The 20,496-nt window shown below is 53.6% G+C and overlaps 1 protein-coding gene across 3 annotated transcripts in view; it reads right to left on the bottom strand.

Moving 5' to 3' along the window:
• LYST (lysosomal trafficking regulator) overlaps positions 1-20,496 on the bottom strand; it is a 3,752,809-nt gene that overhangs the window by 810,114 nt on the left and 2,922,199 nt on the right. The gene's annotated exons all lie outside the window — the stretch shown is intronic.

The raw sequence follows: 20,496 nt of genomic DNA, 5'->3' as shown, positions 1-20,496 counted from the left end.
TGACCCCAAGTCAGACAAACTGGTGCACCCATGAGGTGGACACTGGTGACAGTCTGCCTGTGAAGAGTAAAATCTACAAGCAACCTGACCATGTCAGGGACTGCATAAAAGTTGAGGTACAAAAGATGTTGGAGCTGGGAGTCATTGAACCTTCAGAGAGCCCTTGGGCTAGTCCTGTAGTTCTTGTGCCAAAACCTCACACCCAAGATGGTAAGAGAGAGATGAGGTTTTGCGTGGACTACAGAGGTCTCAATGCTGTCACTAGGACAGATGCCCACCCAATACCTAGGGCAGATGAGCTCTATGACAGACTGACAGCTGCTAAGTTTTTGAGCACATTTGACCTGACAGCAGGCTACTGGCAAATCAGACTAGCTGAGAATGCAAAGGCCAAAACAGCTTTCTCGACCCCAGGAGGACATTATCAATTTGTGGTAATGCCCTTTAATTTGAAGAATGCACCTGCCACTTTCCAAAGGTTGGTGAATCAAGTCCTTACTGGGTTGGATGACTACTGTGCAGCTTATCTTGATGATATTGCTGTCTTTAGCTCCACCTGGGAGGATCCCCTGGTCCACCTGAGGAATGTTTTAGAGGCCCTGCAAAAGGCAGGCCTCACTATCAAGGCCACTAAGTGCCAGATAGGGCAGAGCAAGGTTGTGTACCTGGGCCACCTAGTTGGTGGGGGTCAGGTTCAACCACTGGAGAGCAAGATTCAGACCATAAAGGACTGGACTCCTCCAACTACACAGACTCAGGTCAGAGCTTTCTTGGGCCTGACTGGGTACTACAGAAAGTTTGTTAAGAACTATGGGTCCATTGTGACACCACTTAATTACTTGACCTCCAAGAAAATGCCAAAGAAAGTTCAGTGGACAGTAAGCTGTCAAAAAGCATTTGATGACCTGAAGCAGGCCATGTGCAGTGCACCTATTCTGAAAAGTCCAGACTACTCCAAAGAGTTCATTGTCCAGACAGATGCTTCTGAGTTAGGTGTGGGAGCTGTTCTTTCACAACTGAATGTAGATGGTCAAGACCAGCCCATTGCTTTTATTAGTAGAAGGCTGACCCCTAGAGAGAAACGTTGGTCAGCTATTGAGAGGGAGGCCTTTGCTGTGGTTTGGGCCCTGAAGAAGCTGAGGCCATACTTGTTTGGCACTCACTTCAAGATTCAGACAGACCATAAGCCCCTCTTGTGGCTAAATCAGATGAAGGGTGAAAATCCCAAACTTCTTAGGTGGTCCATTTCCCTACAGGGGATGGACTTCACAGTGGAACATAGACCTGGGACTGACCATGCCAATGCAGATGGACTCTCCAGATATTTCCACTTAGAACATGAAGACTCAACTGGTCAAGGTTAGTTTAATGTCCCTAAGTTTCGGGGGGGGGGGGGGACGAGTTGTGTAGGAGAGTAGGGTCTGCTTTCTATGTTCACCCCCACTTTTTGCTTTTGCTTTACTGGTTTTCGACTTAGATGTGGCTGTGGGCCTGCTAACCAGACCCACAGCCCTGCTGCTCTCTCTCTAAATTGATACTATGTACTTTAGGTGCATAACCCAATTGGATAGGATCACCTTATTGGCCCCTGTACAGTGTACCTTAGGTACCCAGGGCATAGGTGTACCCTAGGCCTACCAGGGGCTGCAGCACGTATTGTGCCACCCCTGGCCTGGCCTTCCATTATGACACAACTGGCTGATCACTCAGCTGGGGCAAGGTCGTGTAATCACTCCTTGCTTAGGTGTAGTATTCCTATACCTATCTTACATATAGACACATGTGTACCTATCAGCCACTCCTATGGCAGGCCTTAACAATCCTGGAGGCAGAGTGCTTGGTAACATGTGAGATGGTGCTCTAGCATGAGCTGAGCCTGTCTGCAGCTTTCGGAACCATGTCCTTATAGCTGTTCTATGATATAGCCTACCATATACTCTTAAAATGCCTTATAATCTTAAACGGTTATGGTAACTATGGTTTGGCTTTATCAAAACATGTCGTGTAAGGTGTCTAACACTTTGGAATAATACCCCTATCCCATTTCTGGGGATGAGGATATTATCCCTCCCTTCTAGAGGGAGAAGACATGTTGAAACCTACTTACCCGGTTAAAGTTAACCAAAGCCTCAGCATCACAAAATGGATGCTGCTGCCACATACACAAGTCTGACCTCCTGCTGCTGGGAGTGATCCCGGCAAGGGAGGCTTGGACAATACGTTTCCTGCTTGGGGAGGTGCTAGCACCTCCCCAGACAGACTTTAGTGTATTGGGGCAGGGAGGGCTGAAAAGAATGAGACATGCCTGGGGAACACAAGGTGTCCCATGCATAGTCCAGTTCAAACCGGTGCTGGGGCACTCCAGCCCCAGTCCTGGCGCGAAACTGGACAAAGGGAAGGGGGTGTAACCACCCCCCTCCCAGGTCCCACCCATAAGGCGTAACCTAGCAGGCAACCCAGCCCCCCAGATTAGTATAAGTGTGGTAGCTGGGCCCCAGGAGATTAGATTATCCTGAACCTGCAACTTGAACAGAAACTCTGGACCTTCGACATTCGACGAAAGAAGAAGACTGAAGAATCTCCCTTGTGGCCAAGGAGTGGCTACCCTGTGCAAACAGGCACCATCAAGAGACTTACCCTTTGCTTTGCTGAAGTCCTACGAGGGATCGACTGCAGAGCCCGACCAGAGCCTTGACTTCCAGACTTCTCCGACCCTGATACACATCCACAGCCGAGCTGAGATCCGTGGAGGCGACGAGAGACGTGGGACCGGCTACCTGGGAAAAGTGGCGAGTATCTTCCAGCGCAGCTTCTGAGGCACCCTCGAAGTTGTGCACCGGGGATTGAGAAGCCCCAACCCCAAGCATCATCTGCACCGAAGATCAGCCTCCCACACTCCACGAGTCCTGCGTGGGGCCCTTCTGCATTTTCCTGCTTGCCGCGTCTGTCCGGTCACTGGCCCGTTGGCTAGTAACCTTTGCGATGACACACCTGTAACTTTCGACTGCTGGTTTGGCTCCTCCAGACTGGCTCCTGCTCTTCTGAAAAAGAGGAGCACCCCCAGACCTTCCTGGTCTGCACCAGAAGCAAGTCCTCCATTCTGCGTGGGTTCCGCTTGCCAAGGCTTGGTGAGTCCTAGTTCGATTTCGACACCGCCGACAGCAAGAGCCTTCGTGGGACAGCTCGCCTCCTGGTCCTGGTCGTCCTCGACGTCTCCTGGTACCCTTGGCTGCTGCGACAAGCTTCACCTCTTCACCTGCAAACTCTCGACATCGCCTGATCCTTCCTGGTTCCACGTGGTCACTGTCTAGTGACCCAGACTCTGTCCCTTCTGCTTGCAGGTATCCTTCGTTCTTGATCCCAGGCTTGGGATGAACCGGACACTCTTCACTGACTGCCTGTCAGCATCTTTCCTTCAGGCATCCATAGGAGTCGACGACGAAACCCGACGAAACTTCACACCTATGCACCCGCAGCCCGTGGGCTAGGTAACTTGGGTACTCCGGTGCTCATCAGGGTATTGAGTATCCTAGTGTCTAGTTTTCTAGTCTCGACTTCCTAGCTACTCCAGAAGTGTCCTAAATCTTAATAATTCTAAACTGTACTATTTCAATTATACGCATTACGCGTGAGTGTTTCCACTCTGCACCTGAATCCCGTGGGCCTTCCACTTCCTAACCTTTGGTAGTGTAGTGTAGCCCCAGCGATTCCCTAGGCCTAGGCCTATCCTATTTCCGTGACAGTGGTCCTTATATCACTTACTTAGTATATGGTTTGCGTGGCCCCTAGGGCCTAACTGTATTACTTACCTGTGTGACTTAATGTATGCTTGAATAAGACTGTGTTGTACTTACCTCGAATCTCATAAAGAGTGCTGAGGGTTTGACTAGAATAAATACACTTTATTTTATATATATATCTGTTGTGGTGTCCTTTCATTTGGTATTCAAGGGGTTACAAATGGTATAACAGCTGGCTTCACATGCCATTCAGAGTTTAGCCTAAGACTGCTCTTGCCCATGCTACCACTAGGATAGCTGGTCTATAAGGTTGACTTTACAATCAATCACCATAAGAGTTGTTTGGGCTGATATAAGGTGTACACTAGAACTAGTGACATCATACATCAGGCCAACTTCTCACAGGTTTGAACCCTGTTTTAACTTTCTGGAGGTACACAATTGTCTCATCTCCGAAAAGTTAGGGTATCATATCTAGAGGGGATCTTTTTAGAATCTACCCCTCCTGAGAGAGAATCAACTTGATCTCCTCTCAGAGACATGATCTAGTGAGGGTGTGGTGTGTGCACCTACCTACACTAGTTGTATCTACTAAACCTCTCTAGTAGTTGTAGTCAGGGTGTGCTAGGCCCTTCAACCTAAGACAACTAAGTCCAGTAGGACTTAAGTATTTATAATCTATGTTATATGTACCTAGCAATATCTGTGTGATCTTTCAATTTAGTATCTCAAGATTACAATGGTATTAACAACAGCAAGCTCAGATCCCACCGCTGCCACCAATGTGAGAAGATGGCCTGATATATGATGTCACTATTCTAGTGTACACCTTGTATCAGTCCAAACAACCCTTATGGTGATTGGTTGTAAAGTCAACCTTATAGACCAGCTATCCTAGTGGTAGCATGGACAAGAGCAGTCTTAGGCTAAACTCTGTATGGCATGTGAAGCCAGCTGTTATACCATTTGCAATCCCTTGAATACCAAATGAAAGGACACCACAACAAATATATATAAAAATAGAATGTATTTATTCTAGTCAAAATACCCTCAGCACTCTTTATGAGATTCGAGGTAAGTACAACACAGTCTTATTTAAGCATACATTAAGTCACACAGGTAAGTAATACAGTCAGGCCCTAGGGGCCACGCAAACCATATACTAGGTAAGTAGTATAAGAACCACTGTCACGAACACAGGATAGGCCTAGGCCTAGGGAATCGCTGGGGCTACACTATACTACCAAAGGTTAGGAAGTGGGAGGCCCACGGGATTCAGGTGCAGAGTGGAAACACTCACGCGTAATGCGTAGAAGTCGATAGAAATAGTGGTTATTAGAAATTAACAGTTTTAGGACACTTCTGAAATAGCTAGGAGTTCGAGACTTGGAAACTAGACCCTAGGATAGTCAATACCCTTGTGTGCACCGGAGTACTCAAGTTACCTAGCCCACGGGCTGCGGGTGCATAGGTGTGAACTTGCGTCGGGTTTCGTCGTTGACTCCTATGGATGCCTGAAGGAAAGTTGCTGACAGGCAGTCAGTGAAGAGTGTCCGGTGGATCTCAAGGATGGAATCAAGAAGGAAGGATACCTGCAAGCAGAAGGGACAGAGTCTAGGTCACCAGCCAGGAGCCGGGAAGGAACCAGGAAGGAACCAGGCAATGTCGTGCAGATGCAGGTGAAGAGGTGAAGCTTGTCGCAGCAGCCACGGGTACCAGGAGACGTCGAGGACGACCAGGACCAGGAGGCGAGCTGTCCCACGAAAGCTCTTGCTGTCGGCGGCATCGATGTCGAGTTAGGACCCAACAAGCCTTGGCAAGCGGAACCCACGCAGAATGGAGGACTTGCTTCTGGTGCAGACCAGGAAGGTCTGGGGTGCTTCTCTTTCACAGAGGAGCGAGTGCCAGTCTGGAGGAGCCGGACCAGCAAGATGAAATCAAAGGTTCGTCGTCGCAGAGGTAACTAGCCAACGGGCCAGCAACCGGACAACACGTCGAGCAACTCAGGTGCAGAAGGGCCCCACGCAGAACACGTGAAGTGTGGGGAGCTGATCTTCTTTGCAGATGGTGCTCGGGATGGGGGCTTCTCAATTCCCCAAGCACAGCCTCGAGGAAGCCTCAGAAGTCGCGCTAGGCAGTTACTAGCCACTTTTCCCAAGTCGCCGGTCCCACGTCCCTCGTCGCCTCCACGGGTCTCAGCTTTGCTGTAGATGTGGATCTGGTTCAGAGGTGTCTGGAAGTATCGGCGCTGGTCAGTCTCTGCAGTCGTCCCTCGTAGGATCAGTCGCAAAGCAAGCAGCGGTCGCTGGATGGTGCCTGGTTGCCCAGGGTGGTCACTTCTTGGCCACAAGGGAGATTCTTCAGTCTTCTTCCTGAGGTCGAATGTCGAAGGTCCAGAGTTTCTGTTCAAGTTGCAGATTCAGGATAATCTGATTTGCAGGGCTCAGCTACCTACTGATATACTGGGCTAGTGGGCTGGGCTACCTGCAAGGTCCCTCCTATGGGTGGGACCAGGAAGGGGAGTGGTTACACCCCCTTTCCTTTGTCCAGTTTCGCGCCAGAGCTAGGGCTGGAGTGCTTGAACTGGACTATGCATGGGACACCTTGTGTGCCCCAGGCAGTGTCTAGTTTCTTTCATCCCTCCCTGCCCCAATACACTAAGTCCTGTTTGGGGTGGTGCTCGCACCTCCCAAGGCAGGAAACCTATTGTCCAAGCCTCCCTCGCTGGAAGGACTCCCAGCAGCAGGAGGTCAGACTTGTGTCTGTGGCAGCAGCATCCATTTTGTGATGCTGAGGCTTTGGTTAGAGTTAAACAGCAAAGTAGGATTTTAACATGTCTCTCCCTCTAGAAGGGGGGAATAATATCCTCATCACCAGAAATGGTATGGGGGTATTATTCCAAAGTGTTAGACACCTTACACGACATGTTTTGATAAAGCCAAACCATAGTTACCATAACCGTTTAAGATTATAAGGTACTTTAAGAGTATATGGTAGGCTATATCATAGAACAGCTATAAGGACATGGTTCCGTAAGCTGCAGACAGGCTCAGCTCATGCTAGAGCACCATCTCACATGTTACCAAGCACTCTGCCTCCAGGATTGTTAAGGCCTGCCATAGGAGTGGCTAATAGGTACACATGTGTCTATATAGAAGGTAGGTATAGGAATACTACACCTAAGCAAGGGGTGATTACACGACCTTGCCCCAGCTGAGTGATCAGCCAGTTGTGTCATAATGGAAGGCCAGCCAGGGGTGGCATAATACATGCTGCAGCACCTGGTAGGCCTAGGGTACACCTATGCCCTGGGTACCTAAGGTACACTATACAGGGGCCAATAAGGTGATCCTTACCAATTGAGTTATGCACCTAAAGTACATAGTATGAATTTAGAAAGAGAACAGCTGGGCTGTGGGTCTGATTTGCAGGCCCACAGCCACATCTAAGTCGAAAACCAGTGAAGCAAAAGCAAAAAGTGGGGGTGAACATAGAAAGCAGACCCTACTCTCCTACAGCGACAAGGAGAACGACGGACCGAGCGCAAGCTGCTCCAAGACAATTGGCAAGAAGATCACAACTGCGACATACCGTGATGCCACGGAGAGCAAGGAACCCGAAGAGCGTGACCACACTTACCCAGCACATGACAGAGCTATGTAATAGCTACAAGTACCCCACATAGGGTAAGTTACGTCACAAGAACATTGGGAACACCTCTTAGGAAAAAATGTCCGCAGCAGAGGACAAAACAGAAAGACCTGCAGAAAAAACCCGCGGGCGGCTTACCAAGCTGCCAATAAAGAAGACATAGAAGGCCTAATCCCAGGGCCTACCGGGCTTACCAACAGCCAAAACCTTAAGTCAAAAAAGGACCGGACAAGCAGCCAACAGCACCCAAGGCCCAACAAAAGGACCCCAAGGAACACCAACCACACAGAACACACAATCGAGCTACTCGTTACGAGGCCCCAGGAAACCACGGGAGTTCACCTCCCAGAACACAGACCGATAGCCAGGTCACTGAGGGAGAGGAGGAGGAGTAGGAGGAGGACGACGAAGTCCCGCAAGAAACCTCTGAACGGCAGAATCTGCAGGGACGTGGAACAAAACAGCGCCATCAAAGGGAAGGTCAACCAGCCGTTCTCTAACGTTCTTAGGGAAAACACTATCCCTTAGCCAGGCATGGCGACGAATGGCCACTGAAGAAGCCATGGTGCGACCATGCACCTCCGAAACATCCAGAGCCAAGCGAAGAATAAACGCCGCCTGCTCCCGGTTATCCAACACATGATGCCGCAGATCAACGCAGGCACCCTCCTGAGAAGCGGAAAACAGAAGGGACTCCGCCGAATCCCATAAGCAAGAAGTGTCTCTGGCTAATACACAAGCGTGTTAAGTGCCCACAAAGCGGCACTGGAGGAGGCGATGTTGTGCCCCCAAGAATCAAACCATCGGGCCTACCGCAACGGGGGAGACAACACCGATGGCAAGGAGGGAAAGGTGGTCTGAAAAAGAGGGCTCCTGGTAGAAGGGTCGAGGAAGAGGCAGACAGGATCATGCGGAGCAGGACGGTGGCGGTGTAGAAGTGGCTGGGGCACCGGGTCCCCTGTGGCAGGACGCCCCCAGGCCCCCAAGAGAGAATTATGGAGCACAGCCTCGAAGGGAAGAAGCAGCTCCAGTCCACCAGAGCCCTGATGGAGAACCTCCAGCAAATGATCTGTGGTAAATGGGCAGCCAGGTCGCCCATGCGCAAGATTCCTGCAGCCGTGGAGACAGCCCGGGCGAAGGCAGCACTCGCCTCCGTAGGGCCACGCGGTGGGGAAAGCAGTTCCTCCGTGGGCGACGGCTGCAATCTAAGGCGGCCGTCTCCCAGCCCAACCGGAGAAAGGAAAGGCCAAGCTCGGAATGGGGGAGGGTAGACCGATGAGTGGAGAACCTGAGGCGCCTCTGGCGAAGACTGCGGGCACGGTGACTGTGAAGAGCCGTCCTTGGAAGACACCAGGGAAAAAGCACCGACGCGGCGTCCCGTCTCCGGTGAAGATGAAACAAACAGCTGCCGAACCTCCAGAGAAGAGGGGGCGTCCGAAGACGAATCAACAACCCGATGCCGGCACGGCACCGTAGAGTACGCCACTGGCATCAGGTCTGTAGGAGAGTAGGGTCTGCAATCCTATGATCACCCAGATTTTTTGCTTTTGCTTCATTGGTTTACGACTTTCCCCGGCTGTGGGCCTGCCAATCAGACCCACAGCCTAGCTGTTCTCTCTCGAAATTAACACACATGTACATTAGGTGCATCCACTAATTGGAACTGGGCCGCCTTGTCAGTCCCTGTCTCAGCATACCACAGGTATCCAGGGCATCGGTGTACCCAGGGCCTACCAGGGGCTGCAGCATGTATTATGCCACCCCTGGATGGCCGCCCAAATCTGACACAACTGGCTGCACGACAGCTGGGGCAGCGTGGTGTAATCACCCGTTGCTATAGGTGTAGTATTCCTACACCTAACCCTAAAATGGACACATGGATTCCTATCAGTGACTCCTATGGCAGGCCTTATCATCCTGAAGGCAGAGTGCAGGGAACCGTGTGGGACGGTGTTCTGGCGCGAGCTGAGCCCGTCGACGGCTTGCGGAACCAAGTCCTAATAGCCGTTCCATGGTGACGCGGGCCAACTACTTTTAATGCATTGTAATCCTTGCGGTTATTTGCTAACTTTGGCATCGCATCACCTACACATGTCGAGTAAGGTGTCATACGAATGGGAATACGAACCCCTCGCCAGTCCTGGCGACGGGTTAGCATTCCCCCTTTTAGAGGGACACGACATGGAAGTAACCTTGAACCCCGGTTAAAGTTGACTCAAGCCTCAGCATCACAAAATGGATGCTGCCACCAGACACAAGTCTGACCTCCTGCTGCTGGGAGACCTTCCAGCGAGGGGAGCTTGGACAAAGGGTTTCCTGTCGAGGGCGGTGTTAGCACCATCCCAGACAGGGTTTGTGTATCCCAGGTAGGCAGGGCTGAAAGGAAGGTGATTGCAAGTGGCACCCCGGTGCTCACTGTGCATAGCCCGGCTCAAACCAGTTTCGGGGGCCCACCAGCCCCTGAGCTGGGGCGAGGCCGGACAAAGGATAGGGGTGTAACCACCCCCCTCCTGGCTCCACCCATAGGTAGAACCTAGTCACGGGCCAGCCCCTTTTCTTAGAATAAAGGTAGGAGCGAGTCCCCTTCCCAAATTGGATAATCAGATAATCGGATAACTCCGAATCACGAACTACTTTCCACGAAAGGAACTCTTGACTATTTCTGAAGACTCTCCCTTGTGGCTAAGGAGTAGCCACCCTGCACCAGCAGGCACCACCTAAACGCTTGCGGTTTGCTGTACGTCTCTCCTACGGATCAAGACTGCCCAGCTCGACGAGACCCGAGTTCCCTGCCATCTCTGACCTTTTACCTACCTCATCAGCCCAGCTGAGAGTCGTAGGTGTGACGAGACCTGCGGGACCGGCTATCTTCAGAACCTGCACGATGCTTATCTAGCACGCCCACCGAGGGACCCTCGAGTGAGTGCACCTAGGGTTTGAGAAGCCCTAACCCTGAGCAGCTCCAGCATCGAAGTCTGTCTCCCCAGCATCCACGAGATCTGCGGGGGGGCCCTTCCGCTCCTTGCTGTTCACCGCGTTGTCCGACCACTTGCCGACCGGCTTGTGGCCCTCTTCACGACGCTCCAAGATTGTTTTCATCACCGGTCTGGTTGCTCCAGACTGGCTCTTGCTCCCCTTCAACAGAGGAGTACCACGGACCCTCCTGGTCCACTCCCGACGCCATCTTGACTCCCCCGCTTGGGTTGCCACTGCCAAGATCCGCTGCCCCATTCCTGGGCCCAGCATCATCGACAGCAGACACCCGCGTGGGACAGCTCGCCCTCCATCCTGGTCGCCGCCGCGCCTCCTGGTCCGAGGAACAGCCGAGTCCGACGTCATCCATTCACCTGGTCGAGGTGACTTCAGCCGGTACCCTCCTGGTACCCACACGATCGCTGGCTAGCGGTTGAGAACTGAGTCCCCTCTGCTTTCAGGTTTTCTTCATCACCGATCCAGGCTTGGATCTCTCTGAACATCGTCACTGGTCGCCTGCCAGCAACTTCTTCTTTCAGGCTCCTGAGACTACAACGAGGACTCCCGACATCTTGCCGAACTTCACGCAGCCGCAGCCTCCGGGCTAGGTAACTCGAGCATTTCGGTGCTCCATCGCAGGTTCGCTCTACAAGTGTCCAGTTCCTTTTTCGTTTAGTCCCACTGATCGGATCACTCCGGAATCAGTACCTCCAGACTCTAACCATTCGCATTTCACTGTTAGTGTAGATGGTTTCTCGTGCCCCTCGGGCATTTGTGTAAATTGTGCAACTGAAGTATTTTCCTAAGAGTTTTGTAGTGTGCTTAGCTCCCTGACTCATAAAGAGCCAGGGTAGTCGTGTTATAAATAAATATCCTTTATTTTCATAACAACTTGTGTGGTGTCCTTTCACTCGACGTTCAAGGGGTATATGTGATGGTAAACAGCAGGCTTAACACGCCCTCTAGAGTTTAGCCTAAGACTGCTCGTATCCACGCTACTAGGATAGCTGGTCTATAAGGTTGACTTACAACCAATCATCAATAAGGGTCGTTTGGAATGATACACAGTGATCACTAGAATAGTGAGCACTACATATCAGGCCAACTTCTCACAAGGTCAACCGGAACGACCTCAGCCACGACGTGCGCCACAGGAGAACGGGGCGGGGTCGGAGCCGGGGCGGTCAAAGAACGGCGTCGAAAAGGCGTCGACTCGACCTCCGATGAGGCAGCCGCCTGCGTGGAGGGACGAGGGTGGCCCGGGGACACGCCCCGACCCCTAAGCGGCCCCTGCGGCGCCGCCAGGGCCAGCAGCCGCCAGCGCTTGAGCAGCGTCAGCTCGGCATCGGACAAGACCGCCGCCTGCCCGGAGGAACGAAGGGGACTCGAGGATGCGCCCAGAGCCCCGGCAACCTCCCGCGACACCACAGGGACCCCCGCGGGGGTTTGCGGCGAGGCAGAAGCGCCGTGGTCCGAAGAGGGAACCCCGAAGGGCCGTACTCCGACGGCACCACATCTTCAGAACCTGGAGCCGAACCTGCCGGTGCCGGAGCCGCTGCAGAAGTCCCTGCACATGGCATGGGTTCTGCAGATGTCCCAGGAAGAAGAGAAGAAGGAAGAGCCAAAGAGGCCTGTAAGGCCGCCGCATAAGCCTCCACCTGGGTTCTGGTCGTCCCTGCGCTGGGGAACAGCGTGTAGGGTGCAGACATGCTGGGCCGCACCACCGGCGATGTACCCGCGCCCCCAGCAGGCCGGGGACCGGGCCTCGGGGACAAACTGCGACACTTACCAACAGGTGAGCGACGCTCTTGCGGCCTTGGAGAGGGACTATGTCGGAGACGGAAGCGGCGGTCCTTGAAGCCGTCCATGGGGGACGGACTCGGCGACGCCGCCGACCTGGACATGCGGGCCGAAAGGAGTTTCATCCGGCGCTCCCGCCAGGCCATCGGCTTCATCTGCTGACCGGCCTCGAAGTCCGTGGAGTCATGCTGCTCCCCCAAACACCACATGCAGATGGGGTGAGGGTCCGTCGCCGACATCTGGCGAACGCAAGATGAGCACGTCTTAAAGCCCGAAGGCATTCGCACACTGTTCACAAGAAATCGCGAAAGCGTAAAAAGAAGGCCTGAAAACAGTCCAGGAACACAATCCGGGTCCGCGTTGTACGCGGAAAAGAAGAAAACTGACATTAGCTCGCCGGGGTGGGGCTTATGTGACCTCGCTGACGTCATGTCCGTGGAGGACGTCGGGGCGGAGTCGCAAGGTACCGCCCCCTGGCGCGCAGAGATGCTGGGCAAGAAAGTTTTCCGGGTCCAGTCTCATGCCTGGGGATAATTCTACATTAAGGAATCTGCGGCTAGTAGTCTCTATCAGATAAGGAGGCTTAGATGAAAGAGCCTGGAGCTCACTCACTCTTCTGGCCAATGTGGTGGCTACCAGGAATGCAGTTTTAAAAGATAAAAGTCTTAGAGGACAGTTGTGAAGTGGCTCAAAGGGAGCGCATATCAAGTAGGTCAAGACCAGATTCAAGTCCAACTGAGGCATAACGAAGGGAATAGGAGGAAAGAGATGAGTTATGGCCTTTAAGAAACGATTTACAACCGGGGACTTGAAGAGACAAGGCTGATCTGGAAGCCTTAGAAAGGCAGAAATGGCTGAAAGATAGTCCTTGATAGTGCCCAGAGCAGAGCCCTCCTGGGCCAAAGAAAGAAGGAACAAGAGAACCTCAGAAAGAGGGGCAGAAAGGGGATCCACAGCCTTTGCTGTGCACCATGCCACAAATTTGTTCCATCGGCAGGCCTATACTGTCTTAGTGGAGGGATGCCTGGCTGCCAAGCTTACATCACAGACTTCGGGAGGCAAGTCGAATGACGTCAACTGCCGCCGCTCAATCTCCATGCAAGGACGTGGAGGCTGGACAGGTTCGGGTGGAGGACCGTCCCCTGCTGCTGCGACAGAAGATCCTCCCGAAGAGGCAGTCTGATCAGAGGATCGATGGGCATGTTGAGCAGCTCGGGATAACAGACTCTTCATGCCAAATCCGGAGCCACAAGAATGACTTGGGCCCGGTCCCGCTTGATCTTCTTCAGCACTCTAAGCAGAAGTGGTATAGGCAGTAAGGCGTACAACAGACCGCAACTTCACTTGCGACGAAAGGCGTCGCCTAGCAAGTGGCGCCTTGGAAACTCCAACGAGCAAGAATTGCTGACATTGCGCGTTCTCTTTGATGACGAATAGATCTAACCAAGGCTCTCCCACTGTTGAAAGAGACCTTGAACCACCTCCGATTGAAGACGCCACTCGTGATCCATCAAGCACCTGCGGCTGAGTTCATCCGCCCTGGTGTTCAGTAAACCTGGCAGAAGTTGAACCACCAAGAATATGCTCTGATGTTCCAGCAACGTCCAGAGATGCAGAGCCTCCTGACATAGGGTCCACGACCCCAACCCGCCTTGTTTGTTGCACTACCACATGGCGGTGGTGTTGTCTGTGAACACCTGCACTACTCTTCCCCGGCCAGAGGTAAGGAATGCCTTCAGTGCAAGACGGATCGCCCAAAGCTCCAGAAGGTTGATGTGAAGCCTGGACTCCACCGGAGACCAGAGGCCTCTGATCTCCGCCTCTCACATGTGGCCGCCCCACCCCAGAAGGAATGCGTCCGTCACCACGGTATGGTCTGGTTGGGGAAGGAAGAGGGATCTGCCGTTGACGCAATCCTGGTTCGTGAGCCACCACTGCATTTGTCGTGCAGTGCCCTCCGAGATCAGGATGAAATCGGACAGACTCTCCTGACGCTGCGCCAACTGGAACTTCAGGTCGCACTGCAGAGCCCGAATATGCCACCTGGCATGATCGACCAGCAGGAGGCCATGAGGCCCAGCAGCCTCAGTGTCATTCTGACCGAAACCCGGGATAGAGGCTGAAAGATCGTAATCATAGCCCTAATATCCCAGACTTGCTGCTCGGAGGATAAACCCGAAACCTCGCCATGTCCAGAACCGCTCCGATGAAGAGCAGCTCCTGAGAGGGGATCAGGTGTGACTTCAGCACATTGATGGAGAACTCCAGCAAATGCAGGTCGGCCGTAGTCTGGAGGTGGGAGACGACAGCCTGGGGCGAGCCCGCCTTCAACAGCCAGTCGTCGAGATAGGGGAAGACTGGGACCCCTGATCTGCGCAGATGAGCTGCGACCACCGCCATCAATTTCGTGAACACCCGAGGGGCACTGGTAAGGTCAAAGGGTAGCACGGTAAACTAAAAGTGCTCTTGGCCTACCGTGAACCGCAGGTAAAGTCAATGGGCTGGCAGGACAGGGATGTGAAAGTAAGCATCCTGCAAGTCCAACGCTACCAACCAGTCTCCAGGGTCGAGGGCAGACAAGACCTGAACGAGCGTCAATATCTTGAACTTCTGCTTCCGGAGGAAGTGGTTGACGTTCCTGAGATGTAAGATAGGACGCAGGCCCTTCTCCTTCTTGGGTACCAGAAAGTAGTGGGAGTAACAACAACGACCTACTTCTGGGGCAGGAACGCGCTCAATGGCTCCCTTGGCCCAGATAGTCCTATCTTCCTGTTAGAGAAGGCCCAGGTGATCCTCCGACATACGATGGTACTGAGGTGGCATGGCTAGAGGGGTAGTCTCAAAGGGGAGGGAGTAGCCCCTACGGACTATCTGGAAAACCCACCTGTCCAACGTGATGGTGCGCCAGTGGGGGAGGTGATGGCGGATCCTTCCACCCACTGGTGTTTGATGGGCCTGAAATGTCGGACTAGGAAGGTTTGGATGCTGCTGCAGAGGGGCAGTTCGTAGACTGGCCCGCCCGCTTGCCCCCTGAACCATGACGGTGTTTCCCACGTCCCCGGCCGCGCAAAGGTTGGGGAGCTTGCGCCGGCCAGTGGCTCTAGGTGGGATGTAGTGCGGCACCCCTTCCGTAGCCATGAAAGGGGCGAAAAGCAGACTGCGCAGGGTGGCTGGAGAGGCCCAAGGACTTGGCCGTAGCCCGTGAGTCCTTGAAGTGCTCTAAAGCGGTGTCCGCTTTGTCGGCAAAAAGGCGACGGCTTTCAAAGGGTATGCCCATGAGAGTATTCTGGACCTCGAAAAGCCAGTCGATCTCATCCAGGCATTGCGTTGAAGGGCTACTGACGTGTAAATCGTCCTGACTAGAGAGTCGGTGGTATCCAGCCCACAACGGATGGTAAAGTTTGCCGCATCCCTCTTGGCGGCAACAGCCTGGGAGAGTAGTGTCCGGGCCTCCTCCAGGCACTGAGGCAGCACTTGCGCAACCGTGTCCCACACAGAGTGGGAATAACGTCCCAATAGACATGCAGTGTTCACTGACCGCAGTCCCAAGCTGGCGGAAGGAAAAATCTTCTTTCCAAGATGATCAAGCTTCTTGGATTCCCTATCTGGAGGAGCATTAGGGAATGCACCCTTGGAAGTAGAGACTTTGACCACCAAGCTCTCAGGGGTGGGATGTTGGGAGAGGAAAGTGGCGTCACCCGGGGCCGGGCTGTGGCGGCAGACGATCATCCTATCCATGGGAGCCCCCGTGTTAGGCCTGGACCAGGTGCCCAAAAGCATGTCGGTGAGGGCCTCATTAAACGGAAGCAGGGGCTCCGAAGAACTTGCTTGTGGTTGAAGCACCTGTCAGGAGGTTAGTCCTGATGCACAAGTTACTACTTGTGTAACGATACATCTGTGAGAGACATTAGTTAGTGATAGATTCCTTACCTTAGAATATCCCCAGGCGTCAGACTGGATCTGGAAAGTTTTGCTAGCAGTACCCATGCGAATCAGTAGGTGGCGTTGTGCGCCTCCGTGTCAGTCGCAGGCGTCGTAAGCACCGAGATTACGTCACGGAGACTACTTAGGCGCCACCCATGCGTGCTGACGTCAGTTCTGTACACAACTTTCTGCACCAGGAACGCAGAGCCATGCAAGAAACTGACCACTGGTGCCAAGAAACTAGAACCCTGAAAGGGATGACCTTAACCCTAGAAATCAGTTCACAGAACAGGGAGGATGGGTGGGTCGGTACGGAATCTATCACTAACTAATATCTCTTACAGATATATTGTTACACAAGTAGTAACTTGTGCATCTGAAAGAGACACGTTAGTGATAGATTCCTTAGCTTAGAATAGATACCCCAGCAATACCAATCCTGGAGGTGGGTCTGCGAAAAGATTACACCAGAAAGTCACGGAGAACAGAACGGCCAAAGAAGCCGTCTCTTTGGACCGGACTGTCAAGGCAGTAATGCTTGGTAAACATGTGCAGCGAGGCCCACGTAGCTGCCTGACAAATGTCCTGCAAGGGGACGCTGCGTCCCAAGGCAGTAGTGGCTGCAGTCGACCTGGTAGAATGGGCACGCAGCCCCACAGGAGGCTCCTTCTTAGCCAATGAGTAACAGGCCTTGATGCAGAGAAGGACCCACCGAGAGATGGTCCGCTTGTGCACAGTCCGACCTCTTTTGGCGCCCACGTAGCCAGCAAAGAGCTGGTCATGCAACCGGAACTGTTGTGTGCGCTGCAGTTAGAACGAGAGCACACGTTTTGGGTCCAGACGGTGGAGCCTCTCTTTCTCTTTCGAAGGATGCAAAGGCAGAAAGAAGGTGGACAAAGTGATGGTCTGCCCGATGTGGAAGGGCGTGACAACCTTTGGCAAGAAAGAAGGACGGGTCCTTAAAACCACCTTGTCCGGATGAACAGAAAGGAAAGGAGGTTTGGAAGAAAGAGCCTGGAGCTCACTCACTCGTCTGGCAGAGGTGATAGCTACCAGGAAAGCCGTCTTGAGAGTGAGAAGACACAAAGGACAGGTATGAAGGGGCTCGAAGGGAGTGCGCATCAGATATGTCAAGACAAGATTTAAGTCCCATTGAGGCATTATGAACGGCACGGGAGGAAACGTGTGCGTAATGCCTTTTAGGAAACGGTTAAAAACCGCGGACTTAAAAAGAGAAGGCTGATCTGGAAGCCGTAAAAAGGCGGAGATGGCCGAAAGATAACCTTGCTGGACCAAGGATAGTAGGAACAGAAAGACCTCAGAAAGAGGGGCAGAAAGGGGATCCACAGACTTTGCTGTGCACCATGCCAAAAACGTGTTCCACCGGCAGGCATATACCATCTTATAGGAGGGACGCCTGGCTGCCAGAATGACATCACAGACTTCGGGAGGAAGATCGAAAGCTGTCAACTGTCGCCGCTCAATCACCACGCATAGAGGCTGAGGCTGGACAGGTTCGGGTGGAGGACCGATCCCAGCTGCTGCGACAGAAGATCCTCCTGAAGAGGCAGACGGATCGGGGGATCGATCGCCATGCTGAGTAGCTCGGGATACCAGTATCTTCGTGCCCAATCTGGAGCCACAAGTATGACTTGGGCCCGAATCTTCTTCAGCACTCTGGACAGAAGTGGTATAGGCGGAAAGGCGTACAACAGACCGCAGCTCCACTTGCGCCGAAAAGCGTATCCGAGCGAGTGCCGCCATGGAAATTCCAACGCGCAGAACTGATGACATTGCGCGTTCTCTTCGGTGGCGAATAGATCTAACCAAGGCTCTCCTCACTGCTGAAAGAGACCTTGTGCCACCTCCGAAGGAAGACGCCATTTGTGATCCATCAAGCACCGACGGCTGAGTTCATCCGGCCTGGCGATCAGAGAACCGGTCAGGTGTTGAACCACCAAGGTAATGCCTTGATGTTCCAGCCACATCCAGAGGCGCACAGCCTCCTGACATAGGGCCCATGACCCCACCCTGCCCTGTTTGTTGCAATACCACATGGCAGTGGTGTTGTCCGTGAACACCTGCACCACACTACCCCAGACAAAGGGAAGTAATGCCTTTAGTGCAAGTCAGATCGCCCGAAGCTCCAAAAGGTTGATATGGAGCCGGGACTCCACCGGAGACCAGAGTCTTCGGATATCCACCTCTCCCAAGTGGCCTCCCCATCCCAAGAGGAACGCATCCGTCACCACCGTGTGCTCCGGTTGGGGAAGGGAGAGGAATCTTCCATTGACCCAATCGCAATTCGTGAGCCACCACTGCAATTGTCGAGCAGTGCCCTCCGAGATCTGGACATGATCAGACGAGTTGCCCTGATGCTGCGCCCACTGGAACTTCAGGTCCCACTGCAGAGCCCGCATATGCCATCTGGCATGTTGCACTAGCAGGATGCAGGAGGCGAACAGGCCCAGGAGCCGGAGGGTCATCCTGACTGAAACCCGGGATAGAGGCTGAAAGATCGGTATCGGAGCCTGAACATCCCGGACTCGCTGCTCGGGAGGATAAACCCAAAACTGCGTTGAATCCAGAGCCGCTCCGATGAAGGGGAGCTTCTGAGAGGGGCTCAGGTGTGACTTTGGCACGTTGATGGAGAACCCCAGCAAATGCAGGAGGTCGGTCGTAGTCTGAAGGTGGGAGACGACTGCCTGGGAAGAGCCCGCCTTCAACACCCAGTCGTCGAAGTAGGGGAAGACGGACACCCCTGACCTGCGCAGATGAGCTGCGACCACCACCTTCCCTTTCGTGAACACCCGAGGGGTGCTGGTAAAGCCGAAGGGGAGCACGGCGAACCGAAAATGCCCCGGGCCTACCGTGAACCACAGGTAGCACCGGTGGGCCGGCAGGACGGGAATTTGAAAATAAGCGTCCTGCAAGTCCAACGCTACCATCCAGTCTCCAGGGTCGAGGGCAACCAAGACCTGAGCCAGATTCAGAAATTTGAACTTCTCCTTCCGGAGGAAGCGGTTGACGTTCCGGAGGTCCTAGATGGGATGCAGACCCCCTTTGTCCTTCTTGGGGACCAGAAAGTAGTGGGACTAACAACCACTCCCTAGTTCTGGCCCAGGAACGCACTTGATGGCCCCCTTGGCCAAGAGGGTCGTAACTTCCTGCTGGACAGTTGCCAAGTGTTCCCCCGACATGCGGTGGTACCGAGGTGGCATGGCTGGAGGGTTGAACTTAAAGGGAAGGGAGTAACACTTGTGGATGATCTGCAACACCCACTTGTCCGACATGATAACGTGCCAGTGGGGGAGGTGATGGCGGATCCTGCCACCCACTGGCGTGGGGTGCTCCACAAAGCTCGGATGAGGAAGGTAGGAGGTAGAAACAGCGGGGGCGGAGGTGGACTGACCCCCACGCTGATTCCCAGACCCGCCCCTGCGGAAGGCACGTCCGCGGCTGCGCTGAGGCTGGTTCTGCACAAGCTTGCTGAAGGAACGTGCCTGGGCACCCCTGCCGTGGCCACGAAAGGAACGAAAACCAAGAGTGGGTGGGCTTATCGTGGAAAGACTTAAGGACTTGGCCATAGCCCGCGAGTCCTTAAAACGCTCCAGCGCATTGTCAGCCTTCTCTCCAAACAGGCGGGTGCCATCAAAGGGCATGTCCATGAGTGAGCTTTGCACATCTGGCGAGAACCCGGTAGATCTCAACCAGGCGTGGCAACGAAGCGCCACAGTCGTAGAAATAGCTCTACCTAGGGTGTCCAAACCACACCGAATGGCGAACTTAGCTGCATCTTTACCCTCGGCAACAGCTTGAGACAGAACGGCTTGGGCCTCCTCAGGACACTGAGGCAACACCTGCGCAACGGCATCCCACACTGCTTGGGAATAGCGGCCTAAGAGGCATGCGGTTTTCACCGACCGCAGCCCTAAGCTGGCTGAAGAGAACAACCTCTTGCCGAACTGCTCCAGCTTCTTAGAGTCCTTATCTGGCGGAGACGTGGGAAAAGCACTCTGGGACGTTGAAGCCTGGATGACCAGGCTCTCGGGCGTAGGATGAGTGGTCAGAAAGGCAGGGTCACCCGGCGCCGGGCGATGACGCCTGCCGACATTCTTATCTACCGGAGCCCCTGTGGCTGGCCGCGACCAAGTGCCCACTAAGACGTCAGTGAGGGCGTTGTTAAATGGCAGCAGGGGCTCCAACGAAGTGGACGCCATCTGAAGCACCTCAGTGAGGAGATTAGTCTTCAGAGCCACTGTCGGGAGATCAAGGTGGAGAACCTCAGCAGTACAACAGAGCACCATCGTGTACGAAACGCCCTCCTCCTTGGTAGGCGGAGGAGAGGCAAATCCGGGGTAAGAGGAGAGATCAAGGCCGCCCGCCTCCTCTAACTCGTCCTCCCAGT

The sequence above is a fragment of the Triturus cristatus genome, chromosome 6, assembly GCF_964204655.1.
Source record: "Triturus cristatus chromosome 6, aTriCri1.1, whole genome shotgun sequence".
Lineage (NCBI taxonomy): Eukaryota > Metazoa > Chordata > Amphibia > Caudata > Salamandridae > Triturus > Triturus cristatus.
The sequence above is the reverse complement of the archived record's forward strand: the minus strand, read 5'-3'. Positions and strand labels throughout refer to the sequence as shown.